This window comes from Schistocerca gregaria, chromosome 2, assembly GCF_023897955.1.
Source record: "Schistocerca gregaria isolate iqSchGreg1 chromosome 2, iqSchGreg1.2, whole genome shotgun sequence".
Lineage (NCBI taxonomy): Eukaryota > Metazoa > Arthropoda > Insecta > Orthoptera > Acrididae > Schistocerca > Schistocerca gregaria.
In genome coordinates this window covers 515811735-515828837 of record NC_064921.1, presented here as the reverse complement: position 1 = coordinate 515828837, position 17103 = coordinate 515811735, and positions in this window count along the sequence as shown.

Here is a 17103-nt window from a genome sequence, read left to right as displayed (position 1 = left end):
TGAATCACAACGACATATTGTTTAATATGCAAGCTGCTGCGGCTCGCGGGGAGCAGATGGACGACCGTTATCAAATAAAGGAAATCCTCCGGAAACACACCAGATTTCGAAAACGTCAAATGCAGTCTCAACTGGTCTGGCAGTAAAAGCAATCGTTGAAGAGCAAACAAATCGAATGGACCAAAGATTTGGAGAAAGGATCGTCAGATTGTGAAAATTTCTAATATATTAAAACCGCACAGTCGACTGTGATACCTTGAATTGGTGCATACAGCTGTATTACTTGCGAAGAGTGCAGGCCAACATTTCGAAAATATGTCTAAGAATGTCCTCAGTTACCATAATTTTGACTATATTCTTCAATTATTTGTGCTACTTAGGTATGGAGATACGTTGCAACCATACTTTCATTCCTTCCGAATTGTTGTCCAATACGAGACGTGGTTAAAAAAAACTGCTTTCTTAACCTGTCCCTTTGCAGCCCTAAAGGAAAATTTCGAACAGTTCTGTTCCGTAACTTAATTAAACGTACATAAGATTGCTATTCACGCAACAACTGCTTGGCGAATTGTTTCTGTCCCCTGGCCAGTAGTATCTACTCCTCCAAATGCCCTTCACCTTACTAAAATCATTCTTATTTCACTCAGAATGAAAAGGAAAACACCAGTTTCTGTGCTATAGGTGATGGGCAAACCGTATTTCCCTAACCTCTTTCAAATCATTATACTAGCTGTCTGAAACTTCATCAAAAACTTCATTACTAAAGTATGCTCGAAACGACAGCCACAACGTATATGATTAAGGCGAAGACAGCGAATGATCACTTCATCGCGGCTGCACACAACACAAGAATTCTTACAGCAGCAGGCGAAATGACGCGAGTATAGCTCGATCATGATATGGTGGCCGATGCGTAGTGATGAGACCAAACGGTTATTTCCATTTTACTAGTTTTCGTCAAAGCGCTGCCCGAGTTCATTCGTTGGTTCGAAATGGGAGGCGGGTAAGTGTATTTCACCTTTCGGCCGGTCAGCGATGAGAGAACTGAGACGCACACCGCACACTCGTTCTCAAACGACTTTACAGAAACTATTCGGTACAAAAAATTCATTTTCACTTTACTTATATATTTATACGTCAGATTCATGATGATGAGTCCATTGTTTCGTTTATGGTCAGAGTTATTGCGATATTTACGTGAAAGTAAGACACTGATCGACATTCGGAAAAGTGTGCAATGGAGAATAACGGTCACTATGATTTTGAGTTTGGTGCATATTATATAAAATGTCGATGTCTATGAAATTAAGCCCACATATTGAATTTTTCTTTAGTCTTGGCTAGAGGTATCTATCTATCTGTCACCGATCTCTCGAAAATTCATCTGATGTAGCACACTTATTTGTGATAAAGCTAGAGTGAAATATTCACAACATTCCTCACAATTAATGGACGGATTCAGCTATAGAAATCAGATTTTGGCAAATGATAGCACACAAAGAGGAGAGTATTTTACCATATCGTTATTATGTAAAACTTCATTATCCATCGTGCTATTCCAAAAACTACAGACCTTTCCGTTGAAAGACTGTAATTTTTAAGGGCCATCGATAGCTGGTGCTGATTCGGTAGCAGGCTCGAACCCTGACTCGGGCATGGATGTGTGTCATGTCCTTAGGATAGCTAGGTTTAAGTAATTCTAAGTCTAGGGGACTGATGACCTCAGATGTTAGTTTCATAGTTCTTAGAGCCATTTGAATCTTTTTTTTTATAGCCGGTGTGCGGATGTTACGAATTTTGTAGTCGCGATAGTTCCGATTTCTCACCACACTGAGCACGAAGTCATATAACAGTAAAGAATATCGAGGGCTAGTAAACTGAAATACTTGGAAAATTACTAGGGGACGCTATTTTTATGCCCTTTCGTGTAGCGTCTAATTGGTCCAATGGCCTTAAGCAGGAGGATCCCAGTTCGTACGGGCTGTTGGTGTACTAAGACCTAACCATCCGCGATATACCAGAGCCCATCGATTGAGGTACGCCAGACTGATTTGTACAGGTCAGCGAGAAACTCCGAAAGCTGCCACAGGCCAGGAAAAAAGCAACTGAGGCGAAAACGAAACAGATTACGCGAAATGCTTTCGTCAAAAGATGAATAAGATAAAAATGTGTCTAGTAAAATAAAATATGAGAGTAAGACAGATCTGAAGAATCCTAAAAAATATTTGTTGTTATTTATTATTTATTTAATCGCATCCAAGCCATAGGCAACCCACATATTACATATACACACAAATACAAAACACATATGTATAAATAAAACAAACCCAAAATGGGGAGTCACATTACAATATAAAGACAAACATAGTATATATACCATATCACGTCCCGCCAAAATTCAGCGCATTTAACTGCCACTGCCGTATCGATTGCCAGATCTTCTTTCCTGCACACTTCCCCCATGTTGGTGCACTCCAGGAGGTGGTCCATTGTTTGGGTCTGTCCGCACTGGCACGTGTCCGTCCCGTCTCGGTATCCCCATCTACACGTGTTTACGTAGCATCTGCCCACCCCAGTTCGTAGGCGGTTGAGGATTCTCCATAATGGCCATTTTAGTTCATTTCCAGAGGCCAATTGTTCGTTGGCTGAAATTAGAGGTGCCTGGTCTCCCGTAGGCAGTGTTGCTTTCCATTTTGACAATCTGACCTTTTGTTTTGAGGTTTCGAGTGGTTGAACTGAGGTGAGGGAACTCCGTCTTGATTTTAGACGTGTGTCTTTGTCCGAAGAGAGGATGGAGCTGGTCGCGCAGCTGCTTGAGGCGCTCTGTTTTGCTCACTATAGCTCGTCTGATGTTGGGTGGAGCTATGCCACTAAGCAAATAAAGTTGGCTAACCGGGGTGTGTCTTAGGCATCCCGTGATTACGCGACAGGCATAGTTCAGCAGAGGATCCACTCGTTTCGCATGCGCTGATCTTTCCCAGGCTGGGGCAGCATATTCAGCAACCGAGTAGCAGAGTGCAAGTGCCGACGTACGTAAAGTATGTGGGTCGGCACCCCATTCTGTGGAGGTGAGCTTACTCAGGTTGTTGTTTCTTGTTGGTAGTTTGCCTCTGACCTTGCGTACATGATGTCTGTAAGTAAGTGTGCGATCGAGGGTGACGCCTGCAGCTGAACGCGATCCGTTAGTTGTTCCACGTGATGTTTAGGGTATGTTTGGCGTCTCGGTTTCGAAGATGGAATAGGCAGGATAATGTTTTTGCTGCGTTCGGGCGTAGTAAGTAAATGTTATTAAATAGGTACACCTTCATGATGTTTACGATCGATATACGCGTGGAAAATGTTAAGAACACTAAAAACAAACTCAAGTGAAGTGCAAACGGTGGACTAGCTGATTTGGGAAATTGCGGAAAGTAGTACAGGACGCTGTTAATAGAAGATAAGAATCGTTTTACAGGGAATGAACGGCTGCCAATAGGAACAAATTAATGAAATAACAAACCAGACGTAAGCATAAAACTTTAAAAAAACGAAGAATAACATGGCATTCGGTAGGGATGGTGAAGAAGTCTCCTTCGGTGGTACTAGAATCCTTGCAGTAGTCTTTGACAGCTGTCTGAACAGAAGTGAAATCACTGATAAAAGTAATTTATCTTTTATAAGTTCAATGTGTGAAAAATAAAATAAAAATTTGCAATAACTGTACTTGAGTAAGTGTTGTGCCATCTATATGCTGTAACGGCAAATTATAAGAAGAACAATATTAGCACAGGTAGAGGATTCGAAAGAGCGAAGTGGATTAAGCGCTGGCATAGACGATATATTCTACTACAAAGAGCTAGCGAAGAATAATATACTAAACTGAGAGATGTGTAATATTATACAATAAAATATATTTGCACAGGTGGCCTAGGGGTAGCATGCACCATTAATAACGAAAACGCCCTCGGTTCCGATTTCGAATCCCGTTAACGCTTAAATTTTGAATTAAAAACACCAGCAATGGCGGTCGATGACTTGCGGCATAGGAAGTCACCGTCGTTCAGCCAACTGTCTTGTCAAAGAGGGCAGAGGAGAGAACAGAGGTTCAGGGCACTCCCTTGGAGGTCGGAAGCTGCACCTAGAGGCACAAGAATCATAATGATCAACGCCATGAGGATGCAGAACGCAATGGAGAAAGCTGCATTAAAGACACAGAATTTGTATCCTCAGGACATGTGGTCTCTAACTGAAAAAGTGTCACAATTATTTCTCATGAATAGGGATGAGTAAATGGAAATAGGTTAATAATTGCTTAAATAATTGGAAAAATTGATTGGAAGAATAGTTGTGAAAAATTTTGAAGGTAGTTTATGAATCTGTTCACAGTCTTGGGTGAACTTTAACTGATACCAATTTCAACAGACGTAGGATATCATTACATTCAAGATCAATCAACATAATTTGCATTACGTACTGCTGCTTTCGGGTGATGCGGTACCAAATAATCACCGCAACCATTGAAAATGTCGATATGTCTATAAGTTCTTGAACGCACGAAGCACAATATTTTTAGTATAAGTAAACCAAGTTCAGTAGGTGCCTATCAAGTTTGAGTCATTACCTTCATATTTATTCAATTGTGTAGTCTTGAGTCTGACTATGTTGATGCGGGAACGCTCCTCCAGATACGGCATTAATTAGCCTTGTCTGCATCGAACCACTTCATGCAGGGTCTCGGTGGCGAGTAAAATAATGAACAGGTAGGAGTTGGATTTATAACCGTGCGAATAAATATTCCCTTTCTAATAACTTTCTATTATACTTTTAATGAACGGTTAAAACACGCATTTTTATCAGTACTGGTACGACGGATCCAAGGATACATCCGTACGCCACCACTTCCCGAAACAAAAGGGTCAAGATACATGAATTAATAAATTGAAGAGCGTATTTCTTACTTTATTTCATACAGATATTTAACGATGTATCAAAACATTATCTTTGTCACAAAACAGCTCGTAAAATTACTTTAGGCGGTGTCTTTGGTTTATATCTAATTCAGTTTACATATAGCTTATATATATCAGGGTGGAGAAAACTGTATCGCGAAATTTTAAACCTGGATAGCTGGTGCCAGTAAGAACCAAAATTACTGATGTTGTGTTGGTCGACAACGCACCATTTTTATAAACTACGGAAACTTGGCACCACGTTTGGCCATGGCATCGCCCTGTTGCCGTTCGTCTGTTGACGGGGAGCGCTATGGTTGTCGGTTCACACATACACACGGTGCTCGAGTAACATGTCGTTTTTGGAAACCCAGAATCTACTATGTAAGAATCAACATGGATTCAGGAAACAGCCATCGTGTGAGACCCAACTCGCTTTGTTTGTTCATGAGACCCAGAAAATATTAGATACAGGCTCCCAGGTAGATGCAGTTCCGCACTGTCGCCTGATAAACAAAGTAAGAGCCTACGGAATATCAGACGAGCTGTGAGGCTCGAGTGTTTAGCAAACAGAACACAGCACGTTGTTATCAATGGAGAGACGTCTTCAGACGTTAAAGTAACCTCTGGCGTGCCACAGGGGAGTGTTATGGGACCATTGCTCTTCACAATATATATAAATGAGCTAGTACATAGTGTCGGAAGTTCCATGCGGCTTTTCGCGGATGATGCTGCAGTATACAGAGAAGTTGTAGCATTAGAAAATTGTAGCGAACTGCAGGAAGATCTGCAGCGGATAGGCACTTGGTGCAGGGAGTGGCAACTGACCCTTAACATAGACAAATGTAATGTATTGCGAATACACAGAAAGAAGGATCCTTTATTGTATTATTATATGATAGCGGAACAAACACTGGTAGCAGTTACTTCTGTAAAATATCTGGGAGTATGCGTGCGGAACGATTTGAAGTGGAATGATCAAATAAAATTAATTGTTAGTAAGGCGGGTACCAGGATGAGATTCATTGGGAGAGTCCTTAGAAAATTTAGTCCATCAACCAAGGAGGTGGCTTACAAAACACTCATTCTACCTATACTTGAGTATTGCTCATCAGTGTTGGATCCGTACCAGATCGGGTTGACAGAGGAGATAGAGAAGATCCAAAGAAGAGCGGCGCGTTTCGTCACAGGGTTATTTGGTAACCGTGATAGCTTTACGGAGATGTTTAGCAAACTCAAGTGGCAGACTCTGCAAGAGAGGCGCTCTGCATCGCGGTGTAGCTTGCTCGCCCGGTTTCGAGAGGGTGCGTTTCTGAAGGAGGTATCGAATATATTGCTTCCCCCTACTTATACCTCGCGAGGAGATCACGAATGTAAAATTAGAGAGATTAGAGCGCTCACGGAGTCTTTCAGACAGTCGTTCTTCCCGCGAACCAAACGCGACTGGAACAGAAAAGGGAGGTAATGACAGTGGGACGTAAAGTGCCCTCCGCCACACACCGTTGGGTGGCTTGCGGAGTATAAATGTAGATGTAGATGTAGATGTAGATGTAGATGCTCACCCCGTCACTGCCCCAATGTGATACGCACACTAGTGTTGTCCGGAGCATCCGGCAACAGGCCAATCCCGTGGCCAATCGCAGCGCGTGACACCAAGTTTCCATAGTTTAAAAACTGTGCTTCGTCGACCTACACAACATCAGTAATTTTGGTTTCTACTGGCATCAGCTATCCCGGGTTAAAATTTCGTGACACAGTGTTCCTCCACCCTGTATAGGAAAACAAAAGAAAGGAAAAGAATATGATTCAATGCACTCCACTAGTGCCCATTCAGATCTCCGGAAGGGGACTTCCAGGGGAGAGCACACTAAGAGAAGAAGACTGTATAACCAACGAAAGGATGACGCTCTATGAGTCGCCGCGCGGAATATCAGAAGTTCGAACATGGCAGGGAAACTAGAAAATCTGAAAAGGTAATTGCTAAGACTAGATTAAGATAGTGTGTACAGAGAAGTGAACTGGAAAGACCAACAGGATTTCTGGCCAGACAGGTATAGGGTAATATCAACAGCAGTAGGAGATGGTATAACGGAGGTACGATTCGCAATAAATAGGAATATAGGGCACAGAGTGTCGCACTGTAAACAGTTCAGTTATACGATTGCTGTCATCAGAATCGACAACACCAACTATCGTTCACGTATATTTGCCGACGTCACAAGCCGAAGATGACGAGAAAGGGAATGTGTATGAGGATGTTGAACGGGTAATTCTGTGCGTAAAGGGAGATGAAAGTCTAATAGTCATGGAGGACTGGAATTTGATTGAAAGGGAAGAAGTAGAAGAATGGGTTACGGAAAAATATGGGCTTGGTACTAGGAATGAGAGAGGAGAAAGACTAATTGACTTCTGCAATAAATTTCAGCTAGTAATAGCGAATACGCTGTTCAAGAGTCACGACAGGGAGAGATATATTTGAGAAAGGCCGGTAGACAGGAGAATATTTTGATTAGATTGCATCATTCTTAGGCAGAGATTCCAAAATCAGATAATGGATTGTAACCAAAAGCAGATATAAAGGCAGATCACAATTTAGTATTATTGAAAAGGAAGTCTAAGAGACTAGTCAGGAAGAATCAACGTGCAAAGAAGTGGGATACTGAGGTACAAAAAAATGAAGAGATACTCTTCAAGTAATAAAAGGTGCCAGATGTTTAGATAAGGAATAGCTCAATTCAGTTGAAGAGTAATGTACATCCCTAAAAAGGGCAAATAAAAGCATGGTTACAAGGAATGTAAATGCGAAGAAATCATAGATCACAGAAGAAATACTTCAGTGATCGAAGAAAGAAGGAAGTGCAAAAGCGTTAGGGAAATTTCAGGAATAGAAAAGTACAAGTCACTTGGTAACGAAAGATATGGGAAGTGCACGGAAGCTAAGGCGAAATATCTGCATGAAAAATATGCAGAAACCGAAAAAGAAATGATTGCCGGAAACATTGACCTAGGATATGGCAGAGTCAAAATGATCTTTGATGAAATGAAAAGCAAGAATGATAAGATTAAGGATGGAATAGGAATTCCACTGTTAAATGCAGAGGAAAGAGCAGGCAGGTGGAAAGAGTACAGTCGAGGCCGCTATGTGCGGTAAGACTTGCTGATGAAGTGAGGGAAGAAGGAACAGGAGTCGAAAAGATAAGAAATACAGTATTAGAATCCGAATTTTTAAAACAGCTTTGGAAGACTTAAGATCAAGTAAGGCAGAAGGAACAGATAACATTCCATCAGAATTGATAAAATCACTGTGGGAAGTGGTAACTAAACGACTACTCACGTTGGTGTGTAGAATGTATAGGTGGGGCGATATACGATCGGGTTGGTTGGTTGATTTGTGGAAGGGGACCAAACAGTGAGGTCATGGGTGCCATAGGTATGGGAAAGGATGGGGAAGGAAATCGGCTGAGCCTTTTCAAAGGAACCATCCTGCCATTTGCCTGAGGCAATTTAAGGAAACCACAGAAAACTTAAACCATGACAGTCGTACGCGGATTTGAACCGTCGTCCTCTCAAATGAGAATCCAGTGTGATACCTAAACGGCAGAACAACCCAAGACGGACGGAGCAAGGAGGACATAAAAAGAAGATTAGCACAGGCAAAGAGGGCATTCCTGGCCAAGAGAAGTATACTAGTATCATACATAGACCTTAATTTGAGGAAGAAATTTCTAATAATGTACGTTTGGAGCCCAGCATTGTATGGAGCATGGGAGAATCGGAACAGAAGAGAATCAGTTCATTTGAGATGTGGTGCTACAGAAGAATGAATTAGATGGAGTGATAAGGTTAGGAATGATGTGGTTCTCCGCAGAATCGGCGACGAAAGGAATATATGGAAAACATTGATAAGAGCAGGGTGGAAAGACACCTGTGAAGACATCGGGAAATAACTTCCATGATACTAGAATTAGCTGTAGAGGGTAAAAGCTGTAGAGGAAGACAGAAATAGGCACACATCCAACAGAGAGTTGAGGGCATAGGTTGCAAGTGTTACTCTCAGATGAAGAGGTTGGAAAAATTAGTGGGGAGCCGCATCAGACCAGACAGAAGACTGATAACACAAAAGAATTGTTAATTTGAAGAAGGCTTATAAAATGTATCAATCGAAAAAAGCGACAGTGGAAACAAAATGGTTTTTGCTACTTATATCAGTGTAGTGAAGCATAAGGAAAATATAAGTAGTCCCAAAAGACATAACTGTCGGGCGGAAGGGTCTACGCTGAACAATGAACTGACACAAAGCTATTGTAGCTCACTAACATTACTCGCAACATACACTGATGAAATCCTGCTGAAGGAGGAAATGTCAAAGAACTGGTCTGCGACTTAAAACAATTACAGAGAAACACATTCACCAAATTGGGCAGCTCAATTGAAGAGAGGTGGACATCTCTAAAAAGCTCAATCACTGAAGTTGGACAGAGTAACATAGGTGCAAGGAAGGTAACTGGGAAGAACCGTGGGTAACAGAAAAGATATTTCAATTAATGAATGAAAGAAGAAAGTAAAAAATTGTTGGGGAAAATTCAGGAATACAGCAATATAAATCATTTAAGAATGAAATAAACAAAAAATATTCAAATGTGTGTGAAATGTTATGGGACTTAACTGCTAAGGTCATCAGTCCCTAAGCTTACACACTACTTAACCTAAATTATCCTAAGGACAACAACACACACCCATGCCCCAGGGAGGGCTCGAACCTCCGCCGGGACCAGCCGCACAGAAATAAACAGGAAGTGCAGGGAAGCGAAGGTAAAGTGGCTCTAGGATAAATGTGAAGAAGCCGAAAACAGAAAGGGTCTTCGGAAAAACTGATTCAGCAAGTAGAAAAGTCAAAATAAGCTCTTATAATATTAAAAGCAAGTGCGTGAACATTAAGAATGCAATGGGAGTTCTGCTGTTAAGCACAGAGGAGGGAGTGGATAGGTGGAAAGAGAACACTGAAAGCCTTTATGGGAGGGATGACTAGCCTGCTTGACTGAAAAAGATATGGTGGCCAGTACTGAAGAAGTATACGAGTTCGTATGACAGTTAACGTTTGATAGAGCTTCGGTGGAATTGTGATCAAATAAGGCAGAATGGATCGATAAAGTTCCTTCGGAACTTCTGAAATCAGTGGGGGAAGTCGCAACTAAACGATTATTCAAGTGAATGTGTAGAATCTATTAGTCATAAAACTTAACATCAGATATTCAGAGAAAAACATCCACATTGTTCCGAAGACAGAAAGGGTAGATAGGTGAAAACTATTACACAGTCAGCTTTACTGCTTATGCATCCAAACTGCTGATAAGAATAATATACAGAAGAAGGAAAACAAAACTGAAGATTCGTTAGATGACGATTAGCTTTGAGGGCCCAAAACAGCAGCTCTGATGTTGCGAATGATAATGGAAGTAAGATTTAAAACAGAGAGAATGGGAGAAAGAGAACTAAGTGTTCGATTTAAAAAGGATGCACCTTTCGCTTGTACTGGTCAATCTATACATAGAAGAAGCAATGATGGAAGTAAGAGATAGGTTTAAGATTGGGATTAAAAATCAAAGTAATAGGACGTTAGTAATACGATTCGTGATGGCACAGCTATCCTGAGAGTCTGTGAGGAAGATTTACAGGACGTGTTGACTGGAATGAACAGTCTAGGTGTACAGAACGTAGACTGCAAGTGAACCGGAGTGCTGGAAATGAGATTAGCGATAAACTTAACATTAAAATTTTGACCACAAAGTAGACGAAGGAATTCTGTTACCTAGAATACATAATACATAGCGGACGAAGGACGGTGGACACAGTAAACCAGATTAGCTCGAACAGAAAGAGCATTCCTGGCTAAGAGAATTATACTAGTATAAAATACGCTTTAATATGAGAAAGAAATTTCTGAAAATGTACGTTTGTGCACGGCATTGTATGGTAGTGTTTCGTGGACTGTGAGAAAATTGGAAAAGTAAAGATTCAAAGCGTTTAAGATGTTGGCTATAGGTGGAAGTTTAAAATTAGTTCGACTGTTGAGGTTCTCTGCAGTATCAGTGAAGAAAGGAATACGCAGAAAACTGACAAGAGGGAGGGACGAGATAACTGTACTTGTGTTAAGACTTCATGGAGTAGCTCCATGATATAAGAGAGAGATGTAGAGGGTAAAAAACCATGGAGAAAGACAGCGGGTGGAATACATTGTAAGCTGCCGCTTGTTTTTAATTATAAATATATGTCTTTGTGATGGTAAATGCTACTATCTTTACATAAAGAAAAGTGTTATCTTCTATGTAACTTAATTTAATAAGACTGGACATTGAATTGCTGGTGCACCCAATTACCACCACAATAAAAATAAAAACGGTGAATCGCTGAAGGAGTACGAATGAAAACACTGGCGAATTTAAGTTTATAAAAATAATGACAAGTTTTATTAACTGTTTTATCACTACAGCGATATTCTAAATCTTACACAAAAAAGACAAAAACAAATCATAAGGCAAATGGTGCTTGATTGCCAAAGCATTAATTGGGGTGGAAGCATAAAAATTCTTCCTGAATTAATCCCTTTTACAGCGCAACTTGACTTTGTTTACATGAATCCATTGTAAGAACCAACTCTGTTCAAATGTAATCAACTACGACCAAGTATACGACAAACTATGGAGAACAGAGAGCTGAGAATCTCATTTAACAACCCTACGCTGGTGCAACAGCATTTTACCCTTTCACCTTGATTCCGGCGCCAACAAAAAACGATGCGTTGTGGGCGAGAAGCGGCGTGCTGCCACAGCACAAACACACAAAATTCCAAATGGAAATTACCGCTTTCGGCCGTCGCCTTACCCTACCCGAAGACTTTCAGTAACGATAGAAGCGTACGAATTCCTTTTGATGTATTACAAGATTGTGCCGATCGATGAACCATTTTAAAATCATTCTTCTGCTTGCCTTAAGAGAAATTTAACATTTCTCATCCGTATAAGGCATGGAAAAACGCAGGCTTCCAGCAGCAAAAGGTAACCGCGACATTTTATGGTTTGTTGGTGACGATCCGCTCCAGCGACAATGCTCGTACTACAGGTGACGCCACCACAGCCGCCTTGATTGCGAGGCCTTCACGGCCGCCAGTTTGCGGTTTTCCCGCCCTCGTGCTGTCTTCAAAACTAGGGCACGCGGTCATCCGACATAGCACTTTCCTCTTCTCTAACGAGAAACTGTTAAATATAGAAACAAATCACCATAAAAACCGTTTTAAATCACTCCAATCCACTACGTTTCTACGAAACACAAGAGTAAACCAGACACTCGCTTTGCCCGATGCCCAAAAACCGTGAGGAAACATGTCTACCAGTAACGTTGGAACCATTACTGCTCGCCTTGTAAATTTAAAATCACCTAATGCTCAGCCTGTACGGTAATTTCACGCACTGGCTACTCTTGTGGTGTTGTCGAGTTTGGTAGTAATTATATGAATGATTGAAACATAAAACGTTTAAATGTAATACACGGTGAGAGGATGGTGAAAACATCAGATATGTTTCAATATATAAACACGTCAAACAAATGCTCTCGCAGTGCCATCAGCAGTAAAGCTTTTCGTGCTTTATTGTCTAGTTAAAATTAACACAAATAATATATTTTACTTCTTTACGTTTTAATTAAGAGTCTGTCGACTGATTTGATTAGATCCTGTACTAAGTTCTATACTTTGTTTCCGCATGCGTTTTATTCACAGTGTTCAAAACAATTCAGAGCATATTTCCCGACAACTACATCTACAGTGTTATATTTCTCCATCTACCACTTCAAATTGTTCCTTTCAGTGCCTAAATTACATTTGGGTGTCGAACTACACGTGACAAATTGAATCATATACGGGAGACACCTGTTGTACCCATTTTTCTTCGTTTACAGTTTTTTTTTTTTTTTTTTTTTTTTTTTTTTTGCAGCTTAGTCCTTCTCCTAGGCATTGAATTTTTAAGTGTACCTCCTCATATCCTTCTCTGACGGTAAAATTAGCTCTCAACTTTATTCCCTAACTTCACAACTGAGACGCTTTTCGCTCGCCCTCTCCGATTTTGCTATGGCCCACTTTTCATTTCATATCATACTCTGCTCCAAGTGTGCGTTTCGAGTTAGTAGTTAATACCTGCACAGCAGTCATGTTCAGTTAGTTAGTTAGTTCCGTGTTCCATTGATCAATAGCGCGAGAAAACCATTATGATGTGGAACGAGTCAAATACGCAAGAAATGCGCACACGAAACAAGTTTTTCTTTTTATGTTTACATTATAGTGTTATACCTAAGTGTTTCTATTATCTATACCATTCCCTTAAATGACAGAAAATGCATATGTTATATCTCCAGATTTATTTACTCATATTCAAGAATTCATTTACGGTATAGAAGGAGTTGTCAAGGAGGTATGATTTCAATTTGTTTTCGAACGTATTACTGCTGTCTGTCAGACATTTTCTTTCATCTGGTAATGTAACAAAAAGTTTTATTTTACCCCTTTCCGTGTCAAAGATACGTTAAGTAAAGGATAGTGTAGTTCTCTCTTTTTTCTGGTATTGTAGTCATGAATGTCGCTGTTGATTTTAAACTGGTCCATGTTGTTGAGAAAAAATTTCATTACTGAGTAAACGTACTGTGAAGCAGTTGTAAGAAGGCCTAACCTTTTAAACAGATGCCGAAAAGATGGGCGACTATGAACCACACACATTATTCTAACTCCTTTCTTTTGAGCAGTGAATACCTTTTCCCTAAGTGTTGAGTTGCCCCAGAATATTATTCCATATCAGACATCAGACAGTGGAGGTATGCAAAGTATGGCAGCTTACTAATTTCTACATCCTCAAAATTGACAGTTATTCTGATTTCAAAAGTTGCTGAACCTAGTTGCTTTAGGAGATCCAAAATAAGAATTTTCCAATACTTTTTGCAGCAGAAAACAGGATGTACTGTGTTTTTTCTAAGTTCAGAGCCAGCCCATTCGCAGAAAACCAATTAATAAATTTTCCAAAGGCCTTATTTATATCATTTTCTATCGGACTTCCTTTTACTGGATTAATAAACATGCTTGTATCATCAGCAAACAGTGTCAGTTCAGCATCTTGTTTCACATAAGAAGGGAGGTCATTCACATATATCAAGAACTGGAGGGAACCCATGATCGAATCTTGTGGAACACCTAATGTAATTTCACCCCAGTTAGATGAAGTGGCAAACTCCATGAATCACTTGAAGCATATAAAGGGACTTTTTGCTTCCAGTTCTGTAGATATTACTTAAACCACTCATATGCTATTCCATTTATACCATAGATTGTAATTTCTCCAACTTAATGTCATGGATCACACAAGCAAATGCTTTGGATAACTCACAAAATATTCCTACTTGTGACTTTTTACTATTTAAAGACTCTATTATGTGGACAGTGAAACTGTATATTGCTGTCTCAGTGGATCAGCATTTCTGAAGTCTGAACTGTGATTTACTAAGTATCCCATTACTGTTCAGATGGCTAACTACTCTTGAGTACGTTACTTTCTTAAAGATTTTTGAAAATGCTGTAAGCAAGGATACTGGCCGGTTATTGTTGACATCTGTGGTTTCCCCCTTTTTGTAGAGAAGCCTGACAACGGCATATTTTAACCTGTCTGGAGAAATACCTTGAGTCAGTGATGCATTACATATGTGACTCAAAACATCAGCTGTAATTGCTCCACATTGTTTCAATAACTTGTTAGAGATGTCATATAGTCCAAAAGAACATTTATTTTTATAAGATTTAATAATTTTCCTTATGTCACAAGAGGCTTAATCTGACTAAAATTTTTCAAAACTGACTCTTCCATGTACAGCCAAGCTTTTTTTTTTTTTTTGAATTGTTCTCACCAATTTTTTCTCCTACACTTAAGAAGTGATTGTTAAATACATTGGCTACCTGTGTACTGTCGATTAAGACGATATCATTCTCTTTAACAGTAATACTATCTACCCAGTGGTTACTTTTCCTGTCTCCCTTCTGACAACATTCCATATTGATTAGATTTTATTGCTGGAGTTGTTAATTTCTTCTCTAACATATATATTTCTTGATTTCCTTTCTCAATATCTTACAATAATTTTTATACTGTAAAACTACTTCTGGATCTTTACTAGTTCTTGCTGCCTCGTACAGTTTTCTTTTTCTTTCTCAAGACACTTTAATATCTATAGTAGGCTTAATCCAAGGTTTCTTTGAAAAGTTTGTGGTGTTACATTAATATTTTTCTTTGGAAAACAATGTTCAAAAAGTGATATAAATTGAAGAAACTTTTCTTGTCTAGTGTGCGTCTACTTCTGCTATGTTCCTTTTATCAGCAATCTGGAATAATCTTGGACTGTAAATGTAAGAATTCTTTCACCTCTTCTACTACGTCTTTTCAACTATACTTGATATACAACTTTTACTGCTGTTCATCAACTTAGCTTTCCCTTTTCGAGCGTGGTGTTCCATTTCCCTTACTTATGTTGTCAGCCACTTGTCAACGTCCACAAGATGGATAGAGTTTCGCAGGTGAAACATACCGTGCCATGTTATGGTAGGGGCCTGTAAATTTATATCTAAAAGTACCAAGCTAATGGTGACAACAGCTACTACTAGCTCCATTAGAAGATCTTGAACAAAATGTGTTACACCTAGGACATGAAGATGACCAAATGTAGCGTTGCAACTAGTGATCTGAATAATCAATACTCCGAAAATACGGCTGTGGTGTTAAGCACCTTACCCATTCAGCATATCGACAAGAAGGGGATGCCATACCGTGTGGCCTTGGAAGCACTTGATCCTGCTTAGGGGTATGAAACAAGGAGTCGCTTTGAACATCGATTAATCGAAGCCGATCACGTAAATGTAGGTGAACACTAAGGACAGTACCACAACCATAACAACGGAAGAGCCCAAATTAGACTCCTTAATTGCCATATATTTTGTATTCGAGGTTTAGAAAGCAACAGCACTGAAATCGGGATGAAAGAGGGCTCTAGTGTTGAGTTCCAAGTTCACTTATAATTAAGCATAATTTATAATAATAGGTATCAAAATGCAATCGATGAAGTACCTATGAGTTTGAGACGGGCGAGAGACGAAGATGCTAGCAATGAAGGGTGGCAGTGGATCATGATGGCTCGTTCTGTGCCGAAGCGGGTCTCCTATGATGCACACGGACGCCTACGTATTGACTGCTCCAGGCCACCGAAGCTGGGTGACCCTTCTGAGTCCGTTCAAACACTCAGTCTCGGCAAGGACACAGCAGACTGTCCGTGTAGACACTGTTTTCTATGTGTCTTACCAGAGGGTTCTGATGGAACTCTCCAGATTTGTTAGGTTGCCATCACCTGGCTGTTCATAACCGCCACCTACCTCCGGGAATGTAACCACAGCATAAGAGGTGTTTTCTTGAAGTTAACCTGGACCGAAATACTGCTTTCTTTCTTTGTAATTTGTAGCTTAATTCGATAACAGAATAAACGTAGTAACACAGCCTGAAGGCCTTAATCAGAATTATCCACATAAACAAAAACATAAATGTTCGTTTATTCAAAATCGTATATCTCCGAAAGTTGTTCATCGATAACTTTCTAACTTTGAAACAACGTTGGATTCAAATACGTGCGTGTTTCTACATAGCTACTGGAGTGCTGTATGGTATAAGAGTTATTTTGCAAAAATCTGGTGTTCGTTTGTTCAAAAATCTTCAGTACTTCTTCACCGATTCCTTTTAAATTTCGTAGAACGTAGCGCTCGTATACGAGGGTGTTTAAAGTTGAGTTCAGAGAGAGAGGGAGAAATAGGGGATGGACAGAGGGGTGAGAGGAACTGGACGCATAAAGGAGGAAAGGAGGAGATGCAAGAACAGAGAGACAGGAGGAGACACACAGAGAGGGGGAAGGAAATTGGAAATTTGGGGTAAGGTCTTATGGGACCGAAGTACTCAGGTCATCCGTCCCTAAAACTTACGTACTACTTAATCTAACTTTCGCTGTGGACAACACACACACCCATCTCAGAGGGAGGACTCGAGCCACCGACCGGGGGAGCCGCACGGACCCTGACAAGACGCATCAGACCGCGCGGCAACCCCGC